This window comes from Ambystoma mexicanum, chromosome 2p (genome assembly GCF_040938575.1).
Source record: "Ambystoma mexicanum isolate Mex_15411 chromosome 2p, UKY_AmexF1_1, whole genome shotgun sequence".
NCBI classification, from domain to species: domain Eukaryota; kingdom Metazoa; phylum Chordata; class Amphibia; order Caudata; family Ambystomatidae; genus Ambystoma; species Ambystoma mexicanum.
This window is the reverse complement of record NC_090923.1, coordinates 1,155,737,805-1,155,755,444: the sequence shown is the minus strand read 5'-3', so window position 1 is coordinate 1,155,755,444 and position 17,640 is coordinate 1,155,737,805. Positions and strand designations below refer to the sequence as shown.

At 48.3% G+C, this 17,640-nt stretch overlaps 1 protein-coding gene across 1 annotated transcript in view; it reads right to left on the bottom strand.

Annotated features, from left to right (window-relative positions):
- The window catches only part of SYP (synaptophysin), a 249,977-nt gene that overhangs the window by 173,669 nt on the left and 58,668 nt on the right, over positions 1–17,640 (bottom strand). The window lies entirely within an intron of this gene.

The window sequence follows — 17,640 nt, the reverse complement described above, 5'->3', positions numbered from 1 at the left end:
CAAATCCTTGGGTGTGCCGACAGGAGTCTTAGTCAACCTTAGCACAGTATGAAATACCACGTGGGATGCAGTGACAAGTTTTAACAGTGATGGGATGGACGCAGATGGGTGATGCAGCGAGAGATGACTCTTCTGCTGCTAGACAGACAGGTTTACAAGAAAGTTGGACTTATTAGGTTTGTCAGAAGTCACCAGAGGACGAAGTAGGCAGGAATTAAAGAGCATGACGTTCCTCTACTCTTCAGAAAAATCTGCCATCATCTCTTTTTTTCTTGTCACCCAGAGCACCGTTCATGGGCAGCAGGGAAGTCACCATTTTTACCTCCCGCCCCTACTGGATCTTGCTGGGATATCTCGCAGGCACTGGTTTACTTTTGTTTATTTAAATAGTCTGCTTGGGGCATTATGGCCATTCCCGTGCTGCCACATGGCCCGCATCGCAGTGATCAGTGTTTGTCTCCTGCAATTAGGCTCAATCAAGCAAAATTGCTGCAGGCACAGCTGTGCGTGCAGGTGGTGGGTGGAGGGGTGACTATAGTCCTGGTCATGTCTCTTAAGAGGTGCCACTGCTGGAAGATTGGAAAGAGGACGGTGCATCAAGCTGCATGGGGGATAATGAATGAAAGCAATGGTGGCCATTTAAGATGCTTTTTTCCGCGACTTCTTTCAGTGTTGATAGTACAATTGTAAAACACAGTCCTGGGGTGAATGGAGGAGAGTCGGAACCCAGGTATCACATTTAAGTGGAGGAGGGTTTGCGGATGGGTATTTATCTATTGGGTTTTTATAATGCGCCTATAAACAATCTGTTTCAAGGCGCAACAAGACGGGGGGTGGACAGGGATGACAAAGCAGAAAAGGTCCTACTAGCTCTTGTGCAAGTGCAGTAATAGAAGTGCAAGGGAGAGGGGAGGGCGGAGTGCCGGAGGGTTAAGCGAGTGCCCAGGCGAACAGGGCCTAAGGAGGCGAGAGTGCAGGAGCAGAAAGGTCCACATGCTAAGTGCGAGGAACGGGCTGGATAGGCCCAGCTAGGCTAGTGCAGGGGGGGAGCCCAGAAGGGCAAGTGCAGGATGGGGGGGATTAGAGGAGACCAGTGCAAGGTTATACTGCTAGGGGAGGGCCTTGAACTTGATCCTTGCAGCAACTGGGAGCCAGTGGATAGATTTTAGGACTAGAGAGATGTGGTCACTGGCTTGAGGTCAAGGATAGGTCTCGCAGTCCTATTCTGGATTAGCTGAAGGGGGCAAAGGGAGGAGTTAGGTAGGTTGAGGAAGAGGCTGTTACAGTAGTCCAGCCTATAGAGGACCAGAGCTCTGTAGACATTGAGTTTCTGGGGGAAGGTGAAGAAAGGAAGAATGCCTCTGAGGAGGTGAAGCTGAAAGTGGGCCTTCTTGGCAAGGTCAGTGAAGTGAGGAAAGAAGGAGAGAGAGGAGTGGAAAATGGCACCAAGGTTTTTTCCTCACAGGAGGGTGAGGGGAGGGGGCCCATGAAGGGCAGCCAGAGTGTCGGGGGGGAAAGGAGGGAGCTGCAGTCCCAATGAGAAGGATCTTATTCTTACTGGCATTAAGGCCGATATCATTAGCAGCACACCATGCCTGAATAGCAGACAGTCATGTATGAGAGAAGAAGAGGAGGAGGCAGGGGAGGGAAACTTGATGGAGAGTTGAGTGTCGTCCGCATAACACTGGAAGTTAGGAGAGAAGGCAGAGATCAGATAGGCTATAGGGGAAAGGTAGATGTTGAAGCCAAGGTGAGAGAATAGAGCCATGAGGGACACCACAGGTGGAGAGTGAGATGGAGCAGAGTAAAGGGCCTAGTTGAACCTGGGAAGGCCGTTCAGAGGGGAATGAGGTCAGCCAGTCCAGAGCCAGGACTGTGATGCCAAGGGTATCACAGAGCCGATTTATAAGGGTGGCGTGATTGACCCTATGAAAGGCAGAGGAGAGGTCAAGAGGACAAGAACGGAAGGAGAGTTGGAGTCGATATTAGAGAGCAAGTCTTCACAGGTGTTCAGGAGTGCAGTTTCCGTGCCTCTGGCAGCTCTGAAGCCAGACTGGTGGTCATGGAGATAACCAACAGATTCAGTGTGGTGGATAAGCTGGGAGATGGCCAGTTTCTCCAAGAGTTTGCCCAGGAAGGGGGTAATGGAGATAGGGCGGTAGTTTGCCAGACAGGAAGGGTCGGCAGAAGGCTTTTTGAGGAGAGGGTGCACAAGGGAGTGCTTGAGGAGTGGCAGGAAAGATCCAGTGGCAAAGGAGTGATTGCAGAAATCAGCAAAGGCTGGAACAAGGGAGCCAATGCAGTCCTTGATAGTTCTGGAGGTCCAGGGGAGCACCTGTTTGGATGAGACTTTCATAGAGCGGACTTGCCTAGAAACCTCATCAGGTGATATAGGAGAGGAATAGGAGAGTAGGTGGGAAGGGCTAGGGGGGCCAAGGGAGGCCTGGGAGCAGGTGAGGGAGAAGGGTGGGGTGTAGAGAAGGGGGAGGACAGGATGTTCTGAGTTTTAGTAATGAAGTGAGAGGCCAGAGAATTGCAGAGGGCCAGCGAAGGCAGAGGAGAAATGGAGACTTCAGTAGGATTGGTGAGTTCCTTGCAGATTTTGAAAAGTTCAGCTGTGTTGTTAGTGGCCCCAGAGATGCGGGCTTGGATATAGGCCCTCTTCTTTAAGCAGATGTAAAGTCTCTATTGCCTTTGGAGCAGGTCAGTTTGTCAGAGGATGTGCTTGAACCCGGCCACTTCCACTCAGCTGCTCTGCACTTGCGTTTCAGAGGGGCAAGGTTGGAGTCATACCATGACTTGGACTTGGAGCCAGGTTTCATGGGGGAATCATGTTGGTAAGGGGCGGGGGACATGGCAGAGGTTTTATTTTGTGCAATTCGGCCCATGCTGGTACCGTGGTATTCTTGGGGGACCATTACCGATAAGATGGCTCCGCAGGTTGAGCTCTCGCCGCTGCAGTCTGTGTATGATCTGCAGGTCGCAGGTTCAAATCCCAGGAAGGCCTGCTCAGCCTTTCACCCTTCCAATGTCGATAAATGAGTACCAACTTTAGCTGGGTCATATTGGGCCTCATTACGACCCTGGCGATAATGGGTTAACGGCACCGTAAAAGGCTGCAGCACCGTTAACCCCTTAGCGCTTAATTACGAGGTCCCTTTGCGGCTTCCGACCTTAACGGCTGGTCTGGACCAGCTGTTAAAGTAGGGACCCGCAAAGGGACCTTGAAGGTAATTACGGTACTGCAATTTGCGGTACCGTAATTACCGCCTTCCCCATTCCCATTGAGCCCTATGGGGAAAAAATGGGAATGGGGAAGGGCCAACGGTGCATGGGGAATTACCGCCCTGCCAACCTTGGAATGGGGTGGTAATTCCCCATTGCACCATGGCGGACTCGTTACAATACCGGCAGCAACCATGGTGCTAATAGCGCCATTGGTTACCGCCGGTGTTGTAATGAGGGCCATTTTATGTCAATATGTTCTGTGGTCGTTAAGTGGGGGTAATTCCATTACTGCCACTTTTCTGCACCGCTGAATTGTGAGTTTAGAAGAAAAGTTGAGGAGATATCCTCAACCTATGGCTGGAGGTATCCCCTACACTTCACAACAACACTGGGGAAATTACCGCAGGTACAATTAACCCCCATGATAATTCCTCGAAATACCCTACGAAGTGTTATGTACGTCAAGAATGGGGATTAACATCCCCACCCTGCCACTCAAAATCAGGTGGATTTAGCATGATTAAGTGTGGCAGAATGAGTAAATGAGTTTGGCTGTATATGAATATACTGCCGAACTTGTAATGAGGCCCAGTGTCTTTATTAACACAGATGTATTCCTGCTGGCACAGTAGGAGATGGCTGGCATTTGTCGAGATACTACGTAGGGTCCGGGGAACACCAAAGCGCGCTTCCATTCCAGAAGCCCTGACTGGTTCTTGAGAACCCTCACCTTATCGACCGGGGTGAAGTCTGCGGACAACATATTCATGTGTCCTCCTGTTAAATAGAATCCAATTAAGCAAAACATGTTGTATTATCATTATCTGATAGTTGTGTTTTGATTGCATTTAATTACATTTCCATATTAAGCTCATTCATTTACAAATACTACAGCACCAATTTTGCCTGAATGTATTAAATGATAGGATATATGATATTTTATTTGTAACGTGCTCGTACACAAGTGTTTCAGAGTGTGACAAGGCAAGGGAGGGGAACAGGGGAGAACAAAACAACGATCTTACTAGGCCCAATGACATTGAGAACATGCAAGTGCATGGGGAGGGGGAGGAGGAAAGTGCAAGGAAGGAGGAGAGTGGAAAGTGCGGAGCAGAGGAGAAACAGATAAATAATAATAAATACAAATAAAATATATAATGGAGCAATAAACAGGGGTAGTGCAGCCAGCAAGTGGCAAGTGCTGTGTTTACGGCAGCAGAACTGGGTAAGTCTGATAAGTGCGTAAAAAGAAGAAAAGGGTGGATGGGGACTGTATGGGTACAGATACAGTCCCCAGAGCAAGGGGTGACCTGGAGGCAGTGCAGGAGGGTGGCAGGGTGAGCAGGTACCTGGGCCAAGGGGACAGAGGGTGGCCAGGTGCACAGTGCCAAGACAGAGGAGATCAGCAGGGGAAAGGGGGAGCAAAGGCAGATGCAAAGAGGAAGGTCTTGAGGTGCTTCCGGAACCGGAGATGGTTCTCCTCAAGTTTTAGAGTGGCAGGGAGGCTGTTCCAGAGGGAGGCCCCAGCCGAAGACAGAGATCTACCTACAGCTCGTTTCTTTGAGAAACAACTGACATTGAGGGAGCTAGAGGTAGAGGACTTTTTATTTTAACAACATATTTGCCACCCGGCTTGCCAAGACTTCTTCTTTCTCTAAAGATTTGCCATTCAACTTGCCTTTATTTTCTCAACAGATTTGCCATCAGACTTGCCTACATGTATATATGTTTCAAGTATGCATCTTCTTCAGGGCATAGCCTTCTTTTTAAAAGCCATAAATATAACCCTTTTAGTCCTCCATTTAACTCTCCATTAGTGTCGTTCTTGTGGGATACCTGTCCTGCTGTGGTCAGGCACTTTTTCAGTATTGTTGTGATATCCGCCCCGGGAAGATCTTCTCAGACTGAGAATGCTTGATATATACATTGGAGTCCTCTTGGGATCATTGCATTCTTTTTGATAACCCTAGCCAAAGGTGTTATGCCAAATTGCCACGTCCTTCAATCACTGAAAGCTGCATATTTCATTTCGATCATGATTCAGATCACCAGTGTGTGTCTTGTGTCTGGCGTGTGAGCTCTAGTGAAATGGAACCTCTCCGCTTAGGCAGGGATTTCAGGGTCCCTGTCACATGGAAATTAATCTGCTAGGTGCTTCCTCTGTTGGAAATTGGAATGTATCGAAGTTCAACTTCTCCCCCGGATGCATGCGGGTCCTTCAGACACACTCAGGCCCCTGGAACCTCCCACGTGACTCATGGGGATTCACACATTTAACACAAAGCATTGTCACTCACCTGGGAGTTCCCTGAAAGATGTGCTTACACTCAAGGACTACAACCCAAACCTGGGGCGGTTCCAGTCTCCTAAACCATAGACCAAAAAAAGCAAGTCTCAGCTTAGTATCAGGGCTGGGGCAAAATGCACGGACCTGACCCCGTAGAAGAACACATGACTTACCTTCAGTAAAGTTCTTTCTGATGGATTTTCCTCTCACAGATGTCTCATGTTGGGAATCTTCTGAGTGCCAGCTGATCTTAAGCACCACGGTGCACATTGAGGCTATCCACCAGGTCTCGTAGAAACTCTTGACTTGAAAAAAAAATGCAATGCTCCATACAGATAGCGCACACCATGCCCCCTGCCTTCAGTTTTACCTTTCCCCCCTGCGCTCAGCAGCTAAAGGTACGCAGAACTAGCTGTGAACAAGCTCTCTTTCTTGTGGAGGCGGCTGGGAGGGCGGTAAGGAGTCGATGGGAAGAGAATCCATTAGAAAGAAAATTACTGAATTTATTGCATTCTCCCACAGATTCCTTAACTTAGATAGACTCCCAAAGCAGTTTGTAAACTGGAGGAGAAGGGGAAGGGAAGCAGAAGGGACATCTCCTAACCCCGAAAGCTTCATACACAGCCAGGCCCCGTGTGGAGTGAGCCATGAGACCGGCAGGTACTTCCTTTTATGCTACAATACACAATATGATACACCTTTACAAGGTCTGCTTGGAAACGGATTTGTCCATTTTGGCCCCAACAGAACAGATGTTCTTTTTGAATTCCCTCATTCTGGCCAATCACAAACTCAAGGTACTCTTAGGATCTAAGTGATGAAACAGTTCCTCCTACTAGGAGGGGTGAGGAGGAGGATACAACGCTGTTAAGTGGATCTTTGAGGGAGGTGTAATTCTGACACCAGCGTTTGGGGGAAGGTAAGCTTCACTCTTAAAGTAACTTTCTCCTTAGAAAGGACTAAGTTAGGAGTAGGAGGCTTAGAACACAAGGAATGAAGCCCACTCACTCTATGTGCTGACGTGATGGCTATTATGAACCTCACCTCTGATATTAGCATCAGAAAGTACATTAATGGAAAGGCTCAAACAGAGTCGCCAAATAAGGAAAATGAACACTAAATTGACAACCGGGGGAAAGGCGCTGAGCAATCAGGGGACTTGGAACTCATGCATGAATCCATGATCACTGCCTGCATCCTCTCGGGACCTCCAGCCCCTCTCCTCCCAATCCACCACTGTTTTTGTGTTGCACTTTCCCCTGGGCCTCTGCCCTTCACCCACTGCCAATCCTACAAAACACGCCCTGCCCCCATCTTACCTTTTCTGTCACTCACTCCTGTCTTTCTGTTCACGCTCCCTTGCTGCTATAGAAATTGAAAAGGGACTTACTGCCTTTTCTATATACCATTGTAGCAGACATCTTTGATTTTTTTAGGGAACATTTGGTAGTCACAAGATGCGCTGAGCTCTTTTCCTAAAAAAAAGGTGCAAAATGCACTTAACATTTCAGAGGGCCCCCAAGAGTACTCTTACTGATAAACGCCACAATGTAGGGTGAAAGGGATGCTAACGGCCCTGAGCCCTCACAAGGCCTTCACGGCACTTGGACCTACCAGGCTCGGGCTGGCTAATCATTACTGGCTCTGTCCGCCCCAAATAGAGGGACTTGTGAGGTCCCACACAGGAATGCTAAACTGGCACAGAGGGAACATATTAGTCAATCCTTTCAGAAATTGCATGACCATGGGGATTGAGAAGAAAGAACCCTTTGAAAACTGAAATGGCAGCCAGTTACATTTTTCACTGTGCTAATTTGAAGTCCTTGCCTGGCCTGTGCAAGAAAATAGTTCAGCGCTGTGGCTGTGGAGTAGAGCAATGGGTCAAAGTCCTTTTTCTGGCAAAACAGCAAGAATTTTTGCAATCTACAGGCATAAATTGATTTAGTGCCAGGCCTCCTGGCAGTGACAGCAGAGCGGCTGTGCATTCCGGAACGCAGTTGCTGGAACTCAAAGTTCCAACAGGCAGAGGTGGTGTTTTAACCACCTGTACCTCTGGTTCAAAACATCATAATTGTGGACCCCAGCCACCTGGTGGTAGATTAATATCTAAATATAAATCATGTTTGGTTATGACACAGTGGCTACTGAGATTGCACAATTATATAGCCACAAGCATAGAGGTCATATTATTGTCAACTTGGTGAGCGGTGGGTGCAAAGTAGGCCAGGACTGACAAAATTTGATGTGAAATATTATGCAATGATGTAACATGTCTACAAGTTGCCATGGTTATGTAAAACTCAATAAAATTGTTTTTAAAAAAAACAACTTGGTGAGCAGTCAATCATTCATGACAGGGTCTGGTGTGTATTGGTTACCTGACTTGTGTGTACCCACAACAACCATGTTGGGTCCAGCTCAGGAAGCCTGTTTTAGATTCCCCTTGAGGAGGGTTGACACCTTCTTCCAGGGAACAGGAACACTCCCTGGGAGGTCCCCTGGGAAACAGTGCTTCAAAGACAGTCCTTTGCTGACAACTCACACCAGAGTGCTGATTACTGGAGTCCTTTTGAAGCAGGCAGAGAAAGGGTGCAGAGTTAGTATAGCCCAGAGGACAGCTTCAGTTCACAGAGGAGTGTCATCATCTTGGATTTGGCTAGGGCTCCCAAACTTCCTGCCCCTAACATCTACTTTCTGTAGATTAGACACTCTGGGTATGACATCAGCAGGCAAAGGGCACTTGCTACAGCAGCCTGGATTGGAACCATAACAACAGTCTTGGGGGGGTGGCTGCTTTGGCATCGCTGACGGATGAGGACGTGAGCTCCCTGAGCTCCATGCCGGCCCTTCGCTATCCAGTCGGAAATGTCCTGTTATATGAACGATTTAGACGTTTCAGAGTGGTAGAGGTATTGAGAAAAATGAGGGTCAGAGAAAACGAAGTCTCTTTGTGAAACTGACCTTTAGTTCTGGAGTATTTTCACTCGTACCGGACGAGCAAGCGCCCCAGTGCTATCTTGGAGGGGTAAAAGGTTGGCCAACAAGACCCGACAATGCTCTCCCCTCTGTTTGAGATACTATGCTTGGGTGGCATGCCCGGTGACCATGTCCACAAATAGATGTTGGAGTTGCCCAAAAAGGAGACGAGGATTACTACCGGTACACCGGAGGACGACGGGGAGGAGGGGGCGGCACCTAAAGCTAAGGTGAAGCTGTCAGTGATAAGAACCCAGGGGAAGGGATCAGATGACTCTCCCCGGTTGTTATTGTGTGCCTGACCCCAGTTGTACCAGGGTTGAGAGTCCCTCTCTGGCCCCTACCACTCTCTTCCTCTGCTATGGCCGTCCAGTGACTGGAAGTATTCAGGGTGCCTGTTACGAACGCGCCGGGGTGCATCAAACGAATGCTCTCACAGGGTTTCAAGACAATGAAACCCAGGTTTTCTAAAACCCAAGAGGGTGGAAGCGGCAGAAAGGGGCACGTTATGTGGAATATTCCTTACGGATGACTTAACTTGGGCTTGGGTGGCTCTGGAAAACATACAGTGCCAGGGTGCTGTGTATGTATTCACCGGGGTCTAATAGAAGAAAGCACAAACCGTGACACAAGACAATGGCCCTCATTCCGAGTTGGGCGCTAAGGGTTAACGGGCACTGGTAAGGATGCCGGTGCCGGTAAACCCTCACCGACCAATTCCGAGGTCCCTTAGTGGGACCCGCAAAGGACGTGTGGTTAGACCACACGTCCTTAGCGGGTCCCGCTAAGGGACCAGGGCACTAATAACGGGCCCGCTATTTGCAGGCCCGTTATTAGAGCCTTCCCCATTCCCATTGAGCCCTATGGGGGCTCAAATGGGAATGGGAAATGGTCTACTGAATGGGGACTTACCAGGCCCTCCAAGGTCGGAATGACCCGGTAAATCCCCCTTCAGCCAGCCTGGATCCGGACCCGGGTTTGGAGACAGCCATGGTGCTAATAGCACCATAGCTACCTCCAAACTCTGAATGACCCCCAATGACAGTTCAGGGTTCATAAAGGCCCAGAGGGAAGGGAGCCGCTGGACTGGGCGCGCTAAGGGCAAATATTCATTTTGCACGCTGAGTCTACGATATAACACAAAGGATAAAAGTGCTGGAAGACAGGGTCGCTCCCAAAGAAGCAATAACCACATCCTGGGACTACCTGGAAAATTGTAAGGACTTAGTACAAAACTGGAAAAAGGACTTGCTGAACTGATGAAGCCTAGTGGGCTCTCAAACTTGTTCTCCTTTGAAAGGGCTCACTGGAAACCCACAGGTCCACCGACACCTGGAGCCCCTCCTCAAACCTTCGTGGCCAAAATGTTGAGCTACCGGGATCGTGATGCGCTACTACACATGGCACGCAGTATTGGCCCAGTAAGGTATAATGGCGCAAGGATTGCCTTCTTCCCAGACCACACTAGAGGAGTTCGGAAAGCATGCCAGTCGTTTGACTCAGTGACAAAGAAACTGCAATCCATGGGAATAAAATATGCCCTCCTTTTCCTGCTCAAATCAAAGTCTACCTAAACGGGAAAATCCATCTCTTCATGGACCCCCAAGATGCATGGACGTGGATGGAAATACATGCCGGAAAGGAAGACAGACTTCAACTCTGGCAGGCTAGGACTCCACACAATCAAGACTCTGCAGCTTGCTCGCTAGATGACACATCAAGACTGCACCAAGAAGAAGCACAAACATCTTAGAATGTGGGATGGGGACCCGGAATACCAATGTGTCAGTGGAAACAAGAGATCACATCCTGCAAGTGACAAATGGGGCCGGACCGGCATCACTTGCCTCCAGCGACTGTAGTGCACATGTCCCCACAGCTTAAGTTTACTTTTAATCATTGTTGATTGGGCCAAATGCCTCCCTTTCCCTAGCGCTAAGAGGGGCTTTGCTGCCTCAAAGAAAACTAGTGAAACTGTCAGGATGTCAAATGAAATGTTAGTCACAGTCGTGTCCAAAAACACTAATTCCGACCCTAACACTAGTAACATAAATCTAAAGTGCAAGGATGTTCTCTTCTCAGAAGGTGAAGATGAAACTCCTTCATCAAAGGAAAGCTCCAAATGTCAATGGTCATATTAATACAAAGGAAATGTTCTCTTCCAAGGATACACTGTTTCAGTATCCAGGGAATTACCCCTTTCCCCTGGATTCTTTCTTGTTCCACTTCACAAGCTAAGACGTGGACTCCTGAAAAACAATATTTATTCTGACTGGGAAGTTGCCTCCCTTTTCCTGGTTTTTCCACTCTTTCGTGGTTGGCTTCCTGTTGAAACCTGGTTCATTGTAGTTCTGGTTCACTCTCCTCCCAAAATACTTTCCAGGGGAATATGACAGTTTGAGAGTCTCTTTCTGTTGGGTCCCAGACCATGTAGTATAAAGTTCAATTTATTCTTGTACTTAAATATTGGTGCTGTGAGAAACCTGAGGGTATTCTCGCTCCTACTCCCCTTGGATACTCTGCAGGTGGCCAGGGAAAGGCCATCACTCTGGGATCCTGACACTGGGGGTGGAGAGCCGAGGGAAGATCACCTGGGTGGAAGGTCCTTGAGGAGTGGGAGTGGGGTACCCTTAGGTGAGACATGGTATCCCCCTTTCTCTTGTGACAGTCAACCTAACCCTCCCCTGACTTGTATGGGTTATTGTAGACCAGTTTCCCCCATTTTCCCACGTACAACACCCAAAAGTACTGACACAAAGAAGAGGCAACTGAGAGTGATGAAGATTACCTCTTTTCACCACTTTTGTACTGGGATGAATAAGATGTATGTAAGGGACTGTAAGGGTCAGGTTTGTCCCTCTAATCATGGTCAGACAGGGACAATTAGGTGTTCACACCTGCAGCCAGTCAAGGGGATGCTGGTGTATATAAAGAAAGAAAAAAAGCAACCGAGCGAGCGACAGGGAGACCTGAAAGCAGCGGAGCACCTGGAGACCCATGAGGAGAGGCAGCCATGGTGGTCTAGGAGGAAGAACCAAGACAACAGCAAGAGACCCAGAGGACTCACAGAATCTGAAGTGGATGGACTTTGTAATTTCCCTGAGCCTGGGAACCTCTAAAGCTCGGCACAAGCAGCAGGGGCTGCTGGTGAGCGCGGAACCCCGAGGATGCGGTCCGCATGTGAAAACAATCATCAGAGGTACCGGTGCAAGGGAAAAGCTCTGCTGTGAGCGAGTGAAGCTTGCACAGGTGGGCTTCCCTGTTTCTGGAGCAGAATGGAAGCCGTGGGAACCAATGCACAACTTAAAGAAGGCTGGTGAGTGTCGGAGGGACTCTCCAGCGTTGGGAAGCTGCTAACGGACCTCCAGTGAGTAAGGTCTGTGAAATTTAACAATTGAAGACATACTGAATACCGAACTATACGAAACTTTAACTTTGAAAGAAAAACAATATGTTTTCAATGCCGAACAATATGAAAACTTAACATTGAGTCAAACAAAGGGCCTCATTACGACCCTGGCGCTAATGGGTTAACGGCGCCGTAAAAGGCTGCGGCGCCGTTAACCTATTAGCGCCTAATTATGAGGTCCCTTTGCAGGACACGACCTTAACGGCTGGTGTAGACCAGCCATTACAGTAGGGACCCGCAAAGGGACCTTGGTGCTAATTACGGTGCCGCAATTTGCGGCACTGTACTTAGCGCCTTCCCCATTCCCATTGAGCCCTATAGGGAAAAAATGGGAATGGGGAAGGGCCATGGAGCAAGGGGGAATTACCGCCCAAGCCAACCTTGTAATGGGGTGGTAATTCCCCCTTTCGACATAGCGGAGTCGGTAACTTACGGCATGGACCATGGTGCTAATAGCACCATGGTCTTCCGCCAGGGTCGTAATGAGGCCCAAAGTATTGAATATCGTACTCACTCATAGTTTGGCTTTGAAGCAAACAAGTTTACAAATCAAACTGAATATTATTAAGCAATATAAAACCACTTTGAACTCTGAACTGAAAGTCAACCATAATGAATATAGGTTGCACAACGGGTGACACTTAACATATAAGTTGAATATATTAAAGGCTGAAGGAAGCCAACTCATTGCATGATAAGAACTGAATGCAGTGTGGCAAATCTACATCTTGACACGAGGTGTATGATACCTGGCGGCAGAGCCACGGGGCAACCAAGGGGAAGCCAGAAAAATAAAAGAGTGCACCTTAAAACCAAGCTGTCAATAAAAGGAGCCAGGTGAAAGTGACTTGGTGCACAGGGGCCAGCGCCATGAAACCTGTGTATGGAATATAGGGATCCTGGTTGCGCGACCTGTGATGGGTGGGCCGTGCAGTCTGACAACTACACCTAGACCAGAGAACCCTGAATGGTGAAAGGTAAAGGACACCACGGGCCTCATTAGGACCCTGGCGCTAAGTGTTTAACGGCGCCGTAAAAGGCTGCGGCGCCGTTAAACACTTAGCGCCTTACTATGAGGTCCCTTTGCGGGACCCGACCTGAACGGCTGGTCTAGACCAGCCGTTAAAGTAGGGACCCGCAAAGGGACCTTGGTGCTAAGTACGGTACCGCAATTTGCGGTACCGTACTTAGCGGCTTCCCCATTCCCATAGAGCCCTATGGGGCGAAAATGGGAATGGGGAAGGGCCATGGTTCAATGGGGAATTACCGCCCCGCCAACCTTGGAATGGGGTGGTAATTCCCCATTGAACCATGGCGGACCCGTTACAAGACCGGCACCAACCATGGTGCTAATAGCGCCATGGTTTAGCGCCGGTGTTGTAATGAGGGCCCACCACTGCAACACTTTACAAGACTGAAGCAAGTGAAGTCTTGGGGAAAGGAATCCTGAGACTTGAGGTATTACACTTGTTTTCTTGGGAACAAAGTCCCAAGATCCTTTTTGTTTAGATTGTGCAACTTAAAGCTTGAGAAAGGGAACCACAAGGATTGATTTGGAACCATATCACTTTGAACTGGAGAAGGGAAAACTTTTAGACATTTTGTTGAAGGAATTTCCATATGTCTGTGGAGAACTTTCATGTACTTGGGGAAGGGGAGCTGAAAGAAAGCTGTGAGCTGGAAGAAGCTCAGAACGTTGAGTTAAACACTGTTTTGAGTTTGCTATCCCTACGCATTTAGTGTTTATAGTTGTGAGGGCAAGCATCGTTTTTGGACACAGACAGACTATGAAGTTGAACTTTTTGAGACAGCCTTTCTTTGGTTTTGTTCAGGCAGGGAAATCCCACCTTAGCATAGGGCAAATTAGGCCTTCAACCATCCTGGCATTTGAGTTAATAAACATCTTTTCTTTGAATTTTAAGTCCATTGTCTGTGCCCTTCTTCATGATGCCTTCACAGTGCGGGTGCCTGACTCGCTGTCCTGTTTGCAACTGCCTTGGTTGACTAACCTGCCAAGCATAGATTTCTTCAGTATTTCCTCCTTTTTCTCTCATGGTCCCCAACCCTTGTATTCTCTGTTCTAAATAGGGGTGTGGGTCCCAGACTCACTGTTCAGTTCTTTGACAGCTTTGTTCACACTCCTGCCAAGGCTGTATTTTTTCTATTTTTATTTCTCTCTCTTTCAGGGTTCCACACCCTCTTGTTCTCTGTTTCTGTTCAGAGTGCAAGCCTGTCTTCTTCTCTGGTCTTCAGGGTTCCTGTTCAAATATGGGTGTGTGTTCCATACTCGTTGTACTGTTTTCTGATAGCTTGGCTTACTCTCCTGACAAGCATGGGCACTCTCTGTTTTCAGGGTCTCAGACCCACTTTGTTTCAAATACAGATGCAGGTCCCAGACTCACAACCCCCTTCTCTGGTAACTTGGTTCACTCTCCTGCCAAGCTAGATTGTCTTGTGTTATCAACTCTCTGCTGGTTAGGATATCTGACCCTTTGTTTGTCTGTATTTCTCTCAGGGTGTTTCTTGCAGTATTCTCCATCCTTCAGACTTCGCAAACCTCTCATTCAGTTCTCCCTCTCTCTTTCCTGGCTTCCACAGACATTCTGTCCCTTCCCACCAACCTGTTCACCTTTGCTGTTTGTTTGTGTCTTCTGGGCAACGGGACTCCCAGTCGAGGCTCCGGTAGCATTCGGGTTTTGTTTGATGTCGGGTGCTGCTCGGTGGCGCTCCACGTCTCTCCTGCAATTTCCTCTCATCTTCTTGTTGCTGCAGATACCGTGGGATGCCCTGTAGGCTGCTCGGGAAGCGAGATTTGTAGTTACCAGGTCTTGGGCTACGGTCGCTCTCTCTTCATGCTTGGTGCACAGCGTCCCTGATCCCTGCTTTACGGTTGCCAGGTCAGCTTCCCCAGCAGCACTTCTCTGGAGGATCTCTCTCTTCTCTTTGGTTTCCCTTGGCTATTTTGTATCTCGTTGCTCCAATGAGATACGGCGGAGGTCTAGACCTCTAACCATAGTTTAACGGAGTGATCTTCCCACTCCTTGTCATCTTCTTCTTCCCAGTTGCTGTGTTAAAGGTACAGTGAAGGAGACTCTGATTTTCCTGGGGCATCTCCTGTATATTGTGTTAGCTGGAGGGACATCACAATAAAACATGTTGGTATTTTTTGGCAATGTATCTGAGGGGTCTGATTCTGTCAGATAATGAGAAGGTGGCCCATATGCGGTACACCGCGTTCTCTGGGGATAGTCGTCCCTAGTCCCATAAGGGGATTCCTCTCCCATGTGATTCACCCCAGTGTACCACCCCCAGCGGTACTATTAGACTGTGGTTGCACCACTCTTGCCCCATGGCAAGGGTCAACTGCTACAGGAGAAGAGACGACATACAAGGATGCATCACAGCGGCGAAACATCCTTTACCCTATATGATAAACTCTTCCTATCCACTGCAATGATGTCGATAAAATGTAAAATTGGAATGTTCTGGAGAAACACTGAGACACCTACCAATAGCAAATGGTCTTTGGATGTGGATATCTGTGTGTTGCTTGAAGAAAGAATTTACAAACCCTGTGGGTGCCCCAGAAAGTTCCATAAAATATGGGATAAATGGAAGGATGCATGTTAGGCACTTGTTTTGCTTTTATTGTCGGGTGGCTGATGGGCAGACCAATAGCAATGTTCCTGTGTGTTATTTGCTATTTCAAATTATTTGGCAATATACTGCAATGATCACTGGACTGTATGTAAAAATCAATACATTGTGTTATAAAAACCAAAAAACAGTCTTGCTTTGGACCAATCACCTGTAGCATTCTGCCAATATATAGCGAGGAGATCCTTCCCTTAGTTGTATCCTCCCTGGACTCTGATAGAAGAACTATTCACTGGAAAATAATTGGGAGTAAACTCTACTCCAAAGTCCTCTTCCAGAGAGGTGAAGGTCAGGAGCTCCAATGTAGAAGAAGCTACATCTGCATCGCCTGTATAAAGGGAGTGACCCTTCAAGCTCCTGCTTGATGAGGTAGCACATGGCCATCCCTATCAGAGCACACTTCCCCTTGATGGAAAGGATAAAGGTGACCAGAGCCAGCCCAATCACTTGCAGCTCCATTGGGACCAATGCTGCGGACCAATGCCTGCTCATCATGAGTTCTCCTAGACTATCTCTGCAGCTCTTCAGTAAATCGTCCATGACTGTGAATACCTGTGGCCATGGTACCAAAAAGGCTCCACTTTCAGGATGGTGTCCCATTGGGCCCCCCACAGAAGGCCCTGGGATTCTCTGATTGGGACCTGGAGAAGTTCTGCCATGCGGCCCAGGAACTGAGACCACTGGCAACAGAGAGATTGTTTCGGGACGAATCTGACTATATGAGAGATATTACGTGCCTTGTCTTCTGGATGGAAGGCCCTGCCTGAGCAGTTAAGGACTGCACCAATGAAATGAAGCAGTGAATGTGTAGAATTTCCTTACATTGAAGAAGTCCAGGCTGCGGAGCAGGTGGCAGGTGCAGCTTTGGTGTTCTGAAGCCAGCTGCAGACTGCCAGGCCCAGAGGAGACAGTTTTCCAGGTTGGGGAAGACATGGATCTTTTCCCACCTGAGTTGAGCAACCACTGCTAGCAGTGTGTTGGAAACCATCGGTACTGAAGTCAGATGACAGGGACTCTGAAATGGTAGTGGGAGTTCCCTATTAGAAACCTAAGGGACTTTCTGTGATGCAGGTGCATGGGTACGTGAAAGTAGGCATCCTGAAAGTCCAGTGGCACCAACCATTCCTGAGATCGGAGGGCCTGCAGGATCTTGGCTAGAGAAACCATTCTGAAAATAGTGGGAATACCACTTTCTGACCCTTTCCAAGATAGGGACCAGCTCAATGGCCGCTTCCACGGAAAGATAATTGGTTTCCTGCAAAAGCATGGGGTCTGGAGGTCAATGTAGGAAGGGACGGAACTATCCCTGAGGCACCACTGGTAGCACCCAGGCATCCTAAGTAGTGTGTGACCACACATAGGTATGGCGAGGCCGCCTTCCTCCCACTGGAGAGTTGTGGATGAAGTCCATAATAAAGGAGTTTTGTGGTGCGGTTAACTGCAGGGAGGGCAGCTGCTGGACCCGGGGTTCTCTGTCCTTCTATCTCCCTGCTTTATCATAGGGGGCCTTTGTGACCGTTTTCCAGATTGAGTGTGGCCTCTTCCACATGAGCGCAGTATAGCAATGAATATTACATCCATTGGAAAAAGATGATGCAGGAACAGAAACAGGGGTAGATGTGGCAGTTGCATTGAATTTGCTAAAGGATGTTTGGATGAATTTGCTAAAAGTTTTGTAATAAATGATACGATATGATATGTCATTTATAACGCGCCTGTTATCAAAAATGCAAATTAAAAAAAAATATTTCTAGAATTATTTTAAAGAGTGGTCTGCCTTGGCCCAAATATATTATCCACGTCAAACAGCATTTCCAAAATCTCTGCTTGGACATTCTGGGCGAACCCAGAAGTGTTCAGCCATAAGTGCCTTCTCGCCACTGAGCCAGCCCCCTTAGATCTGGCCACGCAGGCAGCAGTCTGGAGTGCAGTCCACAGAGCATGTAAGAGTATTTGCCGGTGCGTATGGTGAGCTGACTATCCAAAGGGCAAGGTTCTGAGGTTTCCTCAGTATCTAACATTTTGCTCTCTCTATCAGGTGATGGAGAGGGGATATTCGTGGTGCTATACCCAGCTATAGCCA